The sequence below is a fragment of the Ictidomys tridecemlineatus genome, chromosome 13 (assembly GCF_052094955.1).
Source record: "Ictidomys tridecemlineatus isolate mIctTri1 chromosome 13, mIctTri1.hap1, whole genome shotgun sequence".
NCBI classification, from domain to species: domain Eukaryota; kingdom Metazoa; phylum Chordata; class Mammalia; order Rodentia; family Sciuridae; genus Ictidomys; species Ictidomys tridecemlineatus.
Genome location: NC_135489.1, coordinates 36709608 through 36721889, shown reverse-complemented (window position 1 = coordinate 36721889; position 12282 = coordinate 36709608). Strand labels below are relative to the sequence as shown.

The 12282-nt window shown below is 36.0% G+C and overlaps 1 long non-coding RNA gene across 1 annotated transcript in view; it reads left to right on the top strand.

Annotated features, from left to right (window-relative positions):
• The window catches only part of LOC120886146 (uncharacterized), a 33880-nt gene extending 22905 nt beyond the window's left edge, over positions 1 to 10975 (top strand). Inside the window, exon 2 of the long non-coding RNA XR_013429608.1 lies at positions 10556 to 10975. This is a non-coding gene — a long non-coding RNA (uncharacterized LOC120886146). The remainder of the gene's footprint in view (positions 1 to 10555) is intronic.
• The last annotated feature ends 1307 nt before the right edge of the window (positions 10976 to 12282 follow it).

Genomic DNA, 12282 nt, shown 5'->3' with positions numbered 1-12282 from the left:
ATATCAAATCATATCAGAAATATCAGACACAGGAGCTTATCCACCTCACCAGACATAATTCCTTCACCTAAAACCCATAAAATAGGAAGGCCTCAAGACTGGACACAGCAGCACACTGATCCTGTCACCTGGTCACTTGTCATGAACCTTGCCAAAGAAAGTTGCAGCAACAAAGTATCTCCAATTCTGTTCTGGGCTTCAGCTCAAGCCCAGTTTCTGCTGCCCATGATGATGATGCCTGGCCCACTTTAAGCTGACACTCTAAAGTGGCCGGCCATCAGGACCCATATCTTGACAACTCTGTGAATCTGGTTCATGAAAACCTTATCAAATCAACTACGGTAACTCTTTGTATTCATATGTGTTCTCTGTCTTTGCTTCTGGCAGAGCATCCTAAAACCCTGTGGCCACCCTTTCTGTCATTCTGTAACCTATATATCATTGCTTGAAATGTAATGGATGACTTGAGTGGTGTGGATATCAGACACGGAGACTGGAGTAGAATAAAAGAGTTAGTGATTGCCTCAGTCGTGACCCCAAGAGAACCACGAGTATGTTCAGTGAATTAAAGCCGGTGAAAGAGATGTATCTTGTGAATTGGTTGTTATTCAATACATGTTGATATTGTGTAAATACACAAACATGCCTGGTTGTGTAAGCAGCATAGCTCACTCATGACAATCTGACGAGAACAATAACTCATGTCTACATTACATTATTATGGTTAATTTTATATGTAAACTTGACTGGGTCCCAGTGCCCAGATATTTGGTCAAACTTTATTTTGGATGTTTCTGTGAGTGTATTTCTGGATCAAAATCACATTTAAATCAGTGGACTTGAACAAAGAAGATGGCCTCTTTTAAGATGGGTGGACCTCATTGGATCAGTTCAAGGCTTAATTAAAAGAAAATGCTGATTTCCTGTGCATGGACAAACATGTAATATGAGTAACACCACTAGGTGGAAAGGATGAAAAAAAAATTCTGATTTCCTCCAAGCAAGAAGAAATTCTTCCAGCAGATGGATTTTGACTTCATCTTCAACTTTGTGTCCTCCTGATTCACCAGCAGACTACCTTTGGACTTGGCTGCTGCAGGTCTTCCCCTGAATCTCCTATTTGTCAGCCTCCCCCATCAGATTTTGGATTTGCCAAGCTTCCACAATCATAAGAGGCCATTCCTTACAATAAATCATATATATATATATATATATATCAATAGGATATATATATATATATATATATATATATATATATATATATATATCAATAGGATATATATATCCTATTGATTCTATTTCTCTGGAAAAATCTGACTAATATAAATATTGTTATTATATTTTAAAATTCACACTAATTCTATAAAATCATTTAATTGTCAGTCTATTTCAAAATTTCTCAGTTTTCTCTCCAAATACACTTTTCAGTCTTTGTTTGAGACACTGATTCAAACTAAGTTAATACTTCCCACCTTTTTTTTTTTCTGTGCATTTGACATTTTGAAGGGTCTTAGCTAATGTGACTGTACAAGGTCGCATAATCTCTACAAGTTCTCTCCCTCATGGTGTCATTTTTCTTGTTTTTCTAACCCCAAGTATGTCTTACAATTACAAAGTTAGAGAAGCAGGCTTGATTTGATCCAGGTGTAAGCACTTTGGGCAAGAATGCGTTTTGCCTTTCCTGTGCTAATTCATCAGAGCACACAATGTCACAAGGGCCATTATTAGTGAGATTGGATTCATCCTGTGCTCAAAAGGATTACTCCCAGATCTCTGCTCTGTAAAAGTATTTTTTTCCCTTGCCTTTTGTAAATACCGAATGATTTGGGTATTTGCTGATACTTGGGTCTCCTGTATATCTTATTCTTCAAGAACATTTCCCCCAAGGATTTTTAGCCTCCATGATAACCCCTTTCTGAATTATTTAACTCATGGTTGCAAAATAATCATTTCCTAGTTTTCTCATTCCCTTTCTTTTCTAACTAGAATTTTTTTAAGGGATTTTCATTTTTGTTTTTCAAGAGTTTTATGTCATTATTAGGGGTGGAATTGTACATCCCCCAGAGTTGAGCCAGTGGATACACTTTTCCTTTAGTTACTAGTTCTAAGGATAGGGAATTAGTAGCGTAATCTCCTCAATGGATCACATTTCTTTCTCTCTGACACCTTGGTGGAGTTGTAAGATTTCATGTATTTGGTGGTTGCAGTCAATTTTAGTCAGTATACTTTTTTTAAAGCATTCTCTTTTTTTAAACATTTTTAAAAATTTATTTATTTTTATGCGGTGCTGAGGATCGAACCCAGTGCCTCACACGTGCCAGGGAAGTACTTTACCGCTCAGCCCCTCATTGTATATTTTTATGTTAAACTTGTTCCCAAACTGATTCCTAGCTGCTTGCGCCACATATCCATTCATCCAGAACTTGCTTGCTTTTTGGCAGAGCAAGAATATCAGGCTCACGGTATACTTTCCCTGAGCCAGTCTTAGAGCTGCCATTCTCCAAAGTAGTATTTAGAAACCACAATCTGGCCATTAAGTTTGCCCACTGGATAAAATATTTTTAAAATAATTTTTAAATGCATGGTTGAGTTGGCAGGGAATTAGGAATTTTCGGAGGCATCTAAAGAGGTAATGGGACATTTATAGTGACATATAGCTTTGGCTTTAATGAGCCAAGGGCATAAAGAAAAATCAAAATTACAGTTTAGAGAGCACTTAGAAAGGAAAGGTGGAATTAGAAACCACCCCATAGAGTCAGGGATCCTGAAAGGCAGTGCAATCTTTGGTTGAATGGAAAAGCGGGAGAGATGTCACTCACCGGTAGAGCTCTAGCCTACCATGGGTATGGCCCTGGGCTGAACTCCCAAGACTCCCCAAGGAAAATTAGAAAAATGGGAAAGAAAAGAAGTGGAGGGACATGGTAGAATATTTGGACATGAATATGTATAGAAAAAAGAAAAAGAAAATTATCTCCTGAAATTCTTCAAGCTTGAGCCTAACTTTACCTGAGATTGGGAAAGAAGTTAACTAATGCTACATAGCTTTCTTTCCATAAGTCAAATGTTAAGTGATCCTATCCCATATTCACCTGCAGAAACCAGAACAAATATTTTTGAAAGCAATGACTTTTACATGCCTGTAATCCCAGTGGCTCAGGAGGCTAAGGCAATTGAGGTCAGCCTTAGCAACTTAGAGAGGCCCTAAGCAACTTAGAAAGACCCTGTCTTAAAACAAAAGATAAAAGGGGATGGGGGTGTAGCTTAATGGTTAAGCACCCCTGGGTTCTCAGCACCAAAAAAAAAACCAAAGTGACCTTCAAACTGCAGCCTCACAATATTCCCACACATGAAGAAGAGAGAGAGAGAGAGAGAGAGAGAGAGAGAGAGAGAGAGAGAGAGAGAGAGAGAGAGAGAGAGAATATGAATGAATACACAGGGTTTATTTGTGTGTGATGCTGGGGATCAAACCTCAAACCGAGGGCCTCACACATATTAGTTAGGAAAGCACTCTACCACTCCAACCCTAGGAGAAAATACTTTTAAAGCCTGCCAAATAATACTCTAAGAATTGTGTTCATTAGTATTACTAAATACTGAATATGGAAGAAATAAGTTGAAAGAAAAATAATAGACAAATGCATGATATGTAATTAGAGATTATAAAATATGAGCAGGCAGAATTTTTCAAAATTTCTAAATAAAATTTTTAGAAATGAAAAACTCAGTCATTAAAATGAGAAACTCAATAGATGGATTAAACACAAAATATTGACCACTGACTATGAAGGGAATTCATGAAAGAGAGTGTTAAGTTACAAAATTAAAACAACATATATTTATAAAGAAATAAAAATGTAAAACAGAAGTTAAGCAATATGGAAGATAAAGCAAGAAAGTCATTATAAGTTTATCACAGTTCCTGTGAGGAGAACAAAGAGAATGAATAGAAGGCAATATTCAAACGGAAAATAGCTGAGAATAATCCAGAATTGATAAAAACAGCAATTCTGAGACTCAAAAAATCCCCCCAAATTTGCAAAAGTATTAATAAAAAAATAATGTACACCTGGACATAATATACGAACTACAGTGGAACTGAAGACCAATAAAGAGAAAGTAAAGACTTTAAAAACAATCAGAGAGAAAAGACATTTTTTTTTGCAATGAAGAAAAACAAAGCAGCTGAGTTCTCAAAAAGAAAAAAAAAAGATGCTAGAAGAAACCTGAGTGTATCTCTTCAAAGAAAAGAAAATGTATGCCATTCAGAATTTTATGTCCACCCAAAGCTATCATCCAGGAATAAGGATGATATGCAGACATTTTTTAAAAAGCAACAATAGCTAAAATGAAGATGGCATAAGGATTACATTTAAAGAAACAACAGGGCTGAGGGTGTAGCTCAGGGTGCTTGCTTAGCATGTAGGAGTTCCTGGATTTGATTCCCAGCACCAGGAAAAAAAAAATCTTAGTAAAGGAGCAGTGAATAAGTCAAGTGGTTTCATAAGAAAGCCCTAGGATGCAAGAAGACATGGTTATCAAAGAAAGTGCCAAATTTAAACAAAAATTGCCCTTGAGGTTAAAGGAAAAGTTAAAATTAAATTCTAGGCCAAAAGTTGCTTTGCAATTAGGTTACATGACTTGAATTAAAGCATCAGAAAGTCTTTGCATAATGATAGAAATTCCAGTTCACTTGTAATATATAAAATTTGAAACTTTACCCAAAAGTTCATCTTCTAAGCACATAAAAATTGTCAAAACTACATGGTGAAATTGACGCATTTGTCATCAGAGCAGATTATAATCTAGTTTTTCTCAGTAATGGATAAAATAAGCAAATGAAATATTAATAAGGATATATGACTTAAATATCACAATTAACAAGCGTGTTCTAAAGAAAAAATATACTTCAAATGTGGAGTATTTACAAAACTTGATCAATTAGTGAACCATATAAAATTGTTTTTAAATTTTATATAGTTTATTAAATAAAACTCCTCATTATAAATTGGAAACTAGTTTTAAAATCTAGTTTTAATCACTCATGCACTTGGAATTTTAAGTTTGCTGTTAAATAAATGGGGTTATAGAGAAAATCTGAAAATGGGTTAGAAAATACATTGAGACAGTGATAATAAAATTACTATACATCAGAAGTATAAGATTGCAGTAAAGCATTAGACGCTAATGGATTTAACATTCTTATGAAAAAGAAAAGCTGAGGTAAGCTAAGCACAGCCTGAGAGGGGATTTAGATACCTGAAGCTAATGCTGAGGACAGAAGGGGCAGAAGCCAGTCTACTCAGGAGTGATACACACTAAAGAGTTTTAATCCTGGAGCAAAGTCTTAATACCACGAGTCTCAAGTCAGCCAAACTGTACCATTCTTTTGTGCTCAGTGACCTACAAAACAATACATAACTGACATATAAGAGCCCCCAAAAGGGGCTGGGGATGTGGCTCAAGTGGTAGCGCGCTGGCCTGGCATGCGAGAAGCATTGGGTTCGATCCTCAGCACCACATACAAATAAATAAAGATATTGTGTCCACCTAAAATAACAAAAAATAAACAAATATTTTAAAAAAGAGCCCCCAACACATAAAAGAAAAACATACATCTCATAATTGAGGGTCTATCAGCAAAACATAACAGATGTACTTTGATGTACTAATCCTTCTTTCAAAACATACAAACCAATATCTAAGAAACAACACAGGTTGGAAGAAAACCAGTAACATCTATGGAAATAACCTAAATGAATAAACCAAACAATTATCCCCATAGGAAAACAAATAATTTAACAACCAAGGTGAAAGCCAAAAGGAAAGCTTAAAATATTCTAATTCATCCCCCCGGAGAAGTTTAAGATGATATTGCATCCATAAAACAAGAATAGATTACTGCAAAAAAGGAAACACCAGAGAATAAAAGTTTGTAAAAATTAAAATTTTAATTGCAATTACAAAAGAAATCAGTCAATGCACTTAATAAGAATATAATCAAGAAAGACCAAGTTTAGTATTGGAAAGATTATGTTTAAGATATTTTCCCTAATAGAGAGAGAGAAAAAAATATATATATATATAATGAATATTTACAATATGCAATTCAATTTTGGAGGCATAATATAATTAAATTGGAGTATTAATTTAATAAGTATTAAAGGAGAAGTTAAGAAGGAAAGAAAATAATCAAAAGAATAATACAAAAAGTGTTAGATTGAAAGGCTGTATTGGATGCTGGATGAAATATATGGCAGAAAAAAATGGTAATTACAGTGAAATTTCAGGTAAATAAAAAGAGGAAATCACAGCATTTTCCAGAGAAAAGATAAATTTAAAAATTATGTACAACAAATGAAATCAAACATATTTCAGCAGAATTGGAAATTTCAATGGAGAATGCTATCAAATTTAGACAGGAAAATTATTTCTAAAAACCATTTTATATAGTTAATCTATCAATAAAATTTGAGAAAAGTAAACATTTTCTTTCTTTTTGGTACTAGGGATTGAACTAAGGGGCACTCGACCACTGAGCCACATCTCCAGCCCTTTTTTGTATTTATTTTATTTTAGAGGCAGAATGTCAATGAGTTGTTTAGAACCTCACTAAGTTGCTGAGGCCGGCTTTGAACTTGCGATCCTCCTGCCTCAGCCTCCTAAGCCACTAGGTATAAAGGGGTGCACCTCTGTACAGCTGAAAGTAAACATATTTTTAACACAAAAGGACCAAGAAGATTTACAAAACATCCCTATCCACTATGAACAAATGACACTAGAAACATTATATAATTTTAAAAAAATAAATGCAAAAGAAAGAACACCATAAAATATCAGCCTGATTATGAACTAGAAGGATGGTCCTCAATCTGTGCAAATATTAGGACCACATCTGCTGCTTTTAAAAGTAGCAATGTCTGGCAAGAAGGAAAATCAGGGTTGAGAATATATATGGTCGTCTATGTTTTGCCAAGGATGTTAGATACACAGATGTGTTCACTTCTTGATGTTTAATCATAAAAATACACATATCTATAATTTCTACAGTAAACTTAGCAAATCATAAAATTATTGAGGGCATTTAAAACAACAAACTTCCTAGGTCTTTATAGTTTACAACCAAAATTGAACCACTGTCCCCAAGGAAACTAAAATGTAAACAAATTAGTATTTTTGGAACTTCAGTATAGAGTTTAATCATACTTCTTAATTCATAGCATATTAAATACTCCTCTTGCTTTAGTCATTTACTTATTTATTTATTAACCCGCCCTTATCATCAACTCCCACTCCCATTCTACATTCCTTCTAGAAAAACCATTCCACTGTGCCTCATGTAAGATGTTATATTTATATATTTTTCTTCACAAGTTATGAATTTTTTTGAGTATGTTTATAATCTTAGGTATTGTGTTAGATATCTCATTCTGTTACTTTAGATAGGCAATATCTAAATGATAAATGAAGAATGAGAACAATAAATGTAACACTTATGAATATCATAGTTAACACCAAAATGAACTTCAGAACAAAAATTATTTCAAAACTTTTATATACTGAATTTGGGCAAAGGAGCAGAAATATTTCATTTTATTACACAAGGATTTTCAAAATAATTTCAGTCTCAGCTTGGGCTTTTCACTTTTGGGGAAATGCAGTTCCATTCTGAGCCACTATGTGATGTTAGTTTAGTTGGTATTCCTCCTGCAAAGTTTTGAGTATCGTAGGACTTTTTCTGCCCATTAGCATTAGGTTTTAGATTAATTCTTATGTTTGTGTTTAACACAGCTTAGAATAATTTCAAAGTTGATCCAATGGTTGTAGGCTCCTATCTTGAACATGGGAAACATTCATAACAAGGGATGCTTTTTTTTCTGATTGCATAGCTTTTCTGGGGGAAAAAAATAGCTTTCCAACTGACAAATTTGTGTTCTCTTGAAAACAGTATATTAAAAACACGGTTCTGTCACTGGACAAGTATCAGTTTGTTCTAAAATAATAGCATATGTTTTGTGGGTACATCCACAAGTACATACATACTGGAGTGCATTTAATTAAGCATATCTAAATTGTAAAGCTTATGTGAAAGCAGACTAACAGAACAGAAGATGAGAAAGATGGACATTTTTTGTGTGTCTATAATATCCTTCTTTCTTATGGACATATGTGGAACGAGAAGATAAATTCTTCCATTCAGCAGATGCAGAGAGAGGAAGAAGAGCTACCATCTGCCTATCGCTTAGCTGGGGATGCCTTAGGAGACAGCCAAGATGGTCAGGCAATGAACACCCAGCAGAACTTCCAGCAAAGGAAAATACAATGTCATATGGTCATTCCATTAGAGGATTTCTTGTTGACATACCTATAACTGAAGTTAGAACTACCAATGCCATGCTGTAATGTGATATAAAAGATTACAGGAAAATATTCTCAATGTAGAACAAAATGTTCACAAGCATATACACATTTGTTTCTATTCACATGACTTTAAATCAGCAAGTCGGTCCTTAATTTTACTTACTTATTACTGAATAATTTTTAACAGTTACCATTGATGAAGAAATGAGGAAAGTTTGCATCTCTGGAAGCTGAATTATTTTTCAATAAAAAGTGAATTAGCCTAACTTATACTCACACAATAGTTATAAGCTTGCAAATGTACATATGCATGTATATAAAGTATGACCTTTTTTAAAAAGTAATTTTGGGCAAAGTTGAATTGATGAACTGATTACTATTCATACTATGTGTCTGTCATTACAGCAAAAGAAAGAATAAAGTATGGTGTTGGTTGTGGTAGTGGTGGTGGTATGGTGTGCGTGAGGGTTGGTGGGGGGTGTCCTAATACTATATTATCTAATTTGATACCTTCAATAAACATGAAAGATAAATAGAACTAGAGTAATTATTTTCATGTTACGGTTGGAAAACTAAGAGAAACCAAGTGACTTGCCAAAAGTCTTACAGGCTAAAGGCAGAACTAGACATGAAGCCAAGTTGTCAGAGTTAATACCATTCTGCTTTATTTCTTACCTTGAGATTTCAAACAACCATAGGCAGCTGCTGTTTTTTTTTTAATTTTTTATTTTTTTTATTGGTTGTTCACAACATTACAAAGCTCTTGACATATCATATTTCATACATTAGATTGAAGTGGGTTATGAACTCCCAATTTTACAGCTGCTGTTTTATATTCATTTTAAAAATAGCTTCTAGATCTTGGTCTTTTGAACAAGACCATCTTGTTTGATTCCTTAATTATAATACACTATGTGATTTGTGGTTATAATACCTATGCTGCATAATAGTAACCTAAAAAATATCCATACCTCAATCCCTGGAATTTATGAGTATGTTAAGTCTGTATGACAAAGAGAAATTAAGGTTACTAGTCAGCTGGTTTTAAAATAGGGAGACCATCCTGAATTAACCAGATTAACTTAGTAAAGTCACAAAAAAAGGTCTTTAAAAGTTAAAAATAAATTAGAAGACACTCAGGGAGACGTAACAGTGGAAGAATGATCGGAGGTACCATTTCACAGGCTTGGAAGATGACGGAAGGACCCACAATCCAAAGAATGTGAGCAACTTCTACATGTTGCAAAATGCAAGGAAGTAAATTCTTTCCCAGTGCCTCCTCCAAAGACACCTTGGCCTTGTCAACATCTTGATGTTGGCTCAAGGAAATGCATATCAGAATGTACTACTACAGAATGGCAAGACAATATATTTGTGCTGGTTAAGCTGCTAAATTTGTAGTAATTTGTTATAACAGATGTGTGTGTGTGTGTGTGTGTGTGTGTGTGTGTATGTGTGTGTGTTCCCTTAGCAGTTAACAGTGGCAAACATTTACTTCACGTTCAAAATACCTGAGGTCTCCAAGTCCACATTGATTATGATTCCAGCACGTATTACTCAGTTCTGCTTTTTGAGTTTTCTCATTTTGGAACCCAGTTTGAAGGAGTAGCCCCTGTCCACATCCTGCTTTTCTCAATTGAACGTAGTCACAAATATCTCAAACCAAACTATACGAGCATAGTCTAAGAATGAACTTATATGTGGAATATGTTACAGCTAAGCTTCTCTCAGCCAAAGCAAATTATATGACCAGACTAAAAGGAATGAATGAGAAAGTATGGTCTATATCTTTGGTAGAAAGTAAAGGGAACAGGTAATTGGTGAGAATGTAATACAATGTGTCACAGTCATGAAGAACAGTATTTCTCAGTTGTGAGAAGATCAATTTTCCTATTCTTCTTTTCCTACATTAAAGTGACCATTTTAGGATGATTACAGAAATACTAATGTTTTCCATGATTCCCCAAAGAGCTTGCCTGATCCCAGAGGAAATATGGTGCTACATGTTTGCTATGGAATGAATGATGCCCCACAAAGTTCATATGCTGAAACCTCAACCCCCAATGTGATGGTATCAGAGATGAGGTCATCATGGGATTCTTAGAGTACATGAAGTCCTGAGGGTGAGGCTTCTTGATGGGATTAATGAGCTTTTAAGAAGAGATACCAGAGGGCTTTCTCTTTTCTCTCCATACAGGAGGACACAGCATGAAGGAGGCCATGTGCAACCGCGGAGAGGACCCTTATCAGAACCTAACCGTGCTGGCACACTGAAGTCAGACTTCCACCTTCACAACTATTAGAAAATACATGTTTGTTCAAGTCACTTAGTCTTAGGGATTTTGTTAGTCAACTAAGACAAAGATGGTTGTACATCTCTAGCTTCAGGCTTAGTGCTGACCTACAGGTAACCATTGCTCTACACTTGCAAGTTTCTTCCCCTTACATTATGCATAACCAAGACATATTCATATGCCAGGCACTGTTTTAAATAATGAAGACAGAGGGTTTTTTTTTTTTTGCTGTGGAAAAGATAAATCCAAATGGAGGGAAGAGCTTATGGGGTTTATTTAAGGCAATATATAGCCAAGTAAATTAAATGTGGTTTTGCCTTTGATATCAGTCCCACAGTTTGCGTCTTCATTTCCCTGGTGGTCATCTTTGTCTACTCTGATCTCTCATCTCAGGAACTCATACCAGATTATGTCTCTCTGCTCAGGAGCCCATGACACTACTGTCCTCTCTCATTAAAAACTTGTTCTCTTCAACATCTCATTTTCCTTTTCTGCCATCCAAACTTGCCTCCCCTTTGTCAAGTTTAGTAGGGGTTTTTGAAGAACTATAAATAATTCTTAGTTGATCCTCTTCCAGTCCCCCTCCTCTCTACCCATGTCCATTATTGACATAATAGATTCCTACATGACTAGACAATTTAACTCCAAATGCATACATATTTTCTGGAGAGAAGTCTAGTTAATTCCTACTGGTAAGTTGACTCACTGGACACGTTAAACCCAGTTGAGTCTGTGTGCAAGGGGGCAGGAGACATGCAGCAGAGGACGATGCATTTCTGGTCCTTGAGCAGCTTATTTTTAGTAGGCAGACATCTACATAAATGAGCCTGATGCAAAGCATGAAGAGCTGAGTGCTGGTCCTGGGGTGGCCCACCTTCCAGTGTATCCCTCTCCCTTGCCCTGTTGTGTTCTCAACACGGAGGGTCACGCCTTGCCTGCCATATTTCTCAGGATGCTGTGGCTTTGACTGGAGTCAGCCACAGGAGGGGCTGGCTAGAGGAGGTGAACAAATTAACAGATAAAAACCAAAGCCTGGAGATGTTAATAACTGCTAAGATGACACAGTAGGTGGCAGAAGTGGAATCTGGACCGATCAATCATTCCCACTGTCCTATATTTAACCCAACAATCTCAGACCACTCATTGCTACTTAGCAGAGCTGTGAGGAGGTGGAAGAGGGGCAGATCCACAGATGCCCAAACCAGAGAAAACCTTAGGATATGGGAGAAGCAAGAGAGAACTTACCCTTGTGAAATTGGCTGTGCATGGTCCTACAATAGTCAAAGAATGAGACAGAGGAAGGGAATTTAGGTGTAGGTCCTGATGGGAAAGTTGGGGTGGATTGGGGAGTTGAAGGAAGAGTTAGATGAGAGGAAAGCACCAAAGAATATTGCATAAAGGCTCTAAAGGGGCTTTCCTAAGGGATGGGAAACCCTCCATGCTGCATGGGAGCCCCTGGGGACAGGTCTGTAGAGACCTTCTCTCACACCATTGTGCCCACAGCCACTTCAATGGTGGAAACTGGGTACAGGACAGGCACTTTTCTCTGAGTTCCTATGTGTTCTCAATGATCCTCACTGCAAGTGGTAAACCTGCAAAATAAAGCAAAGGTGCTATGTGAACCTACATA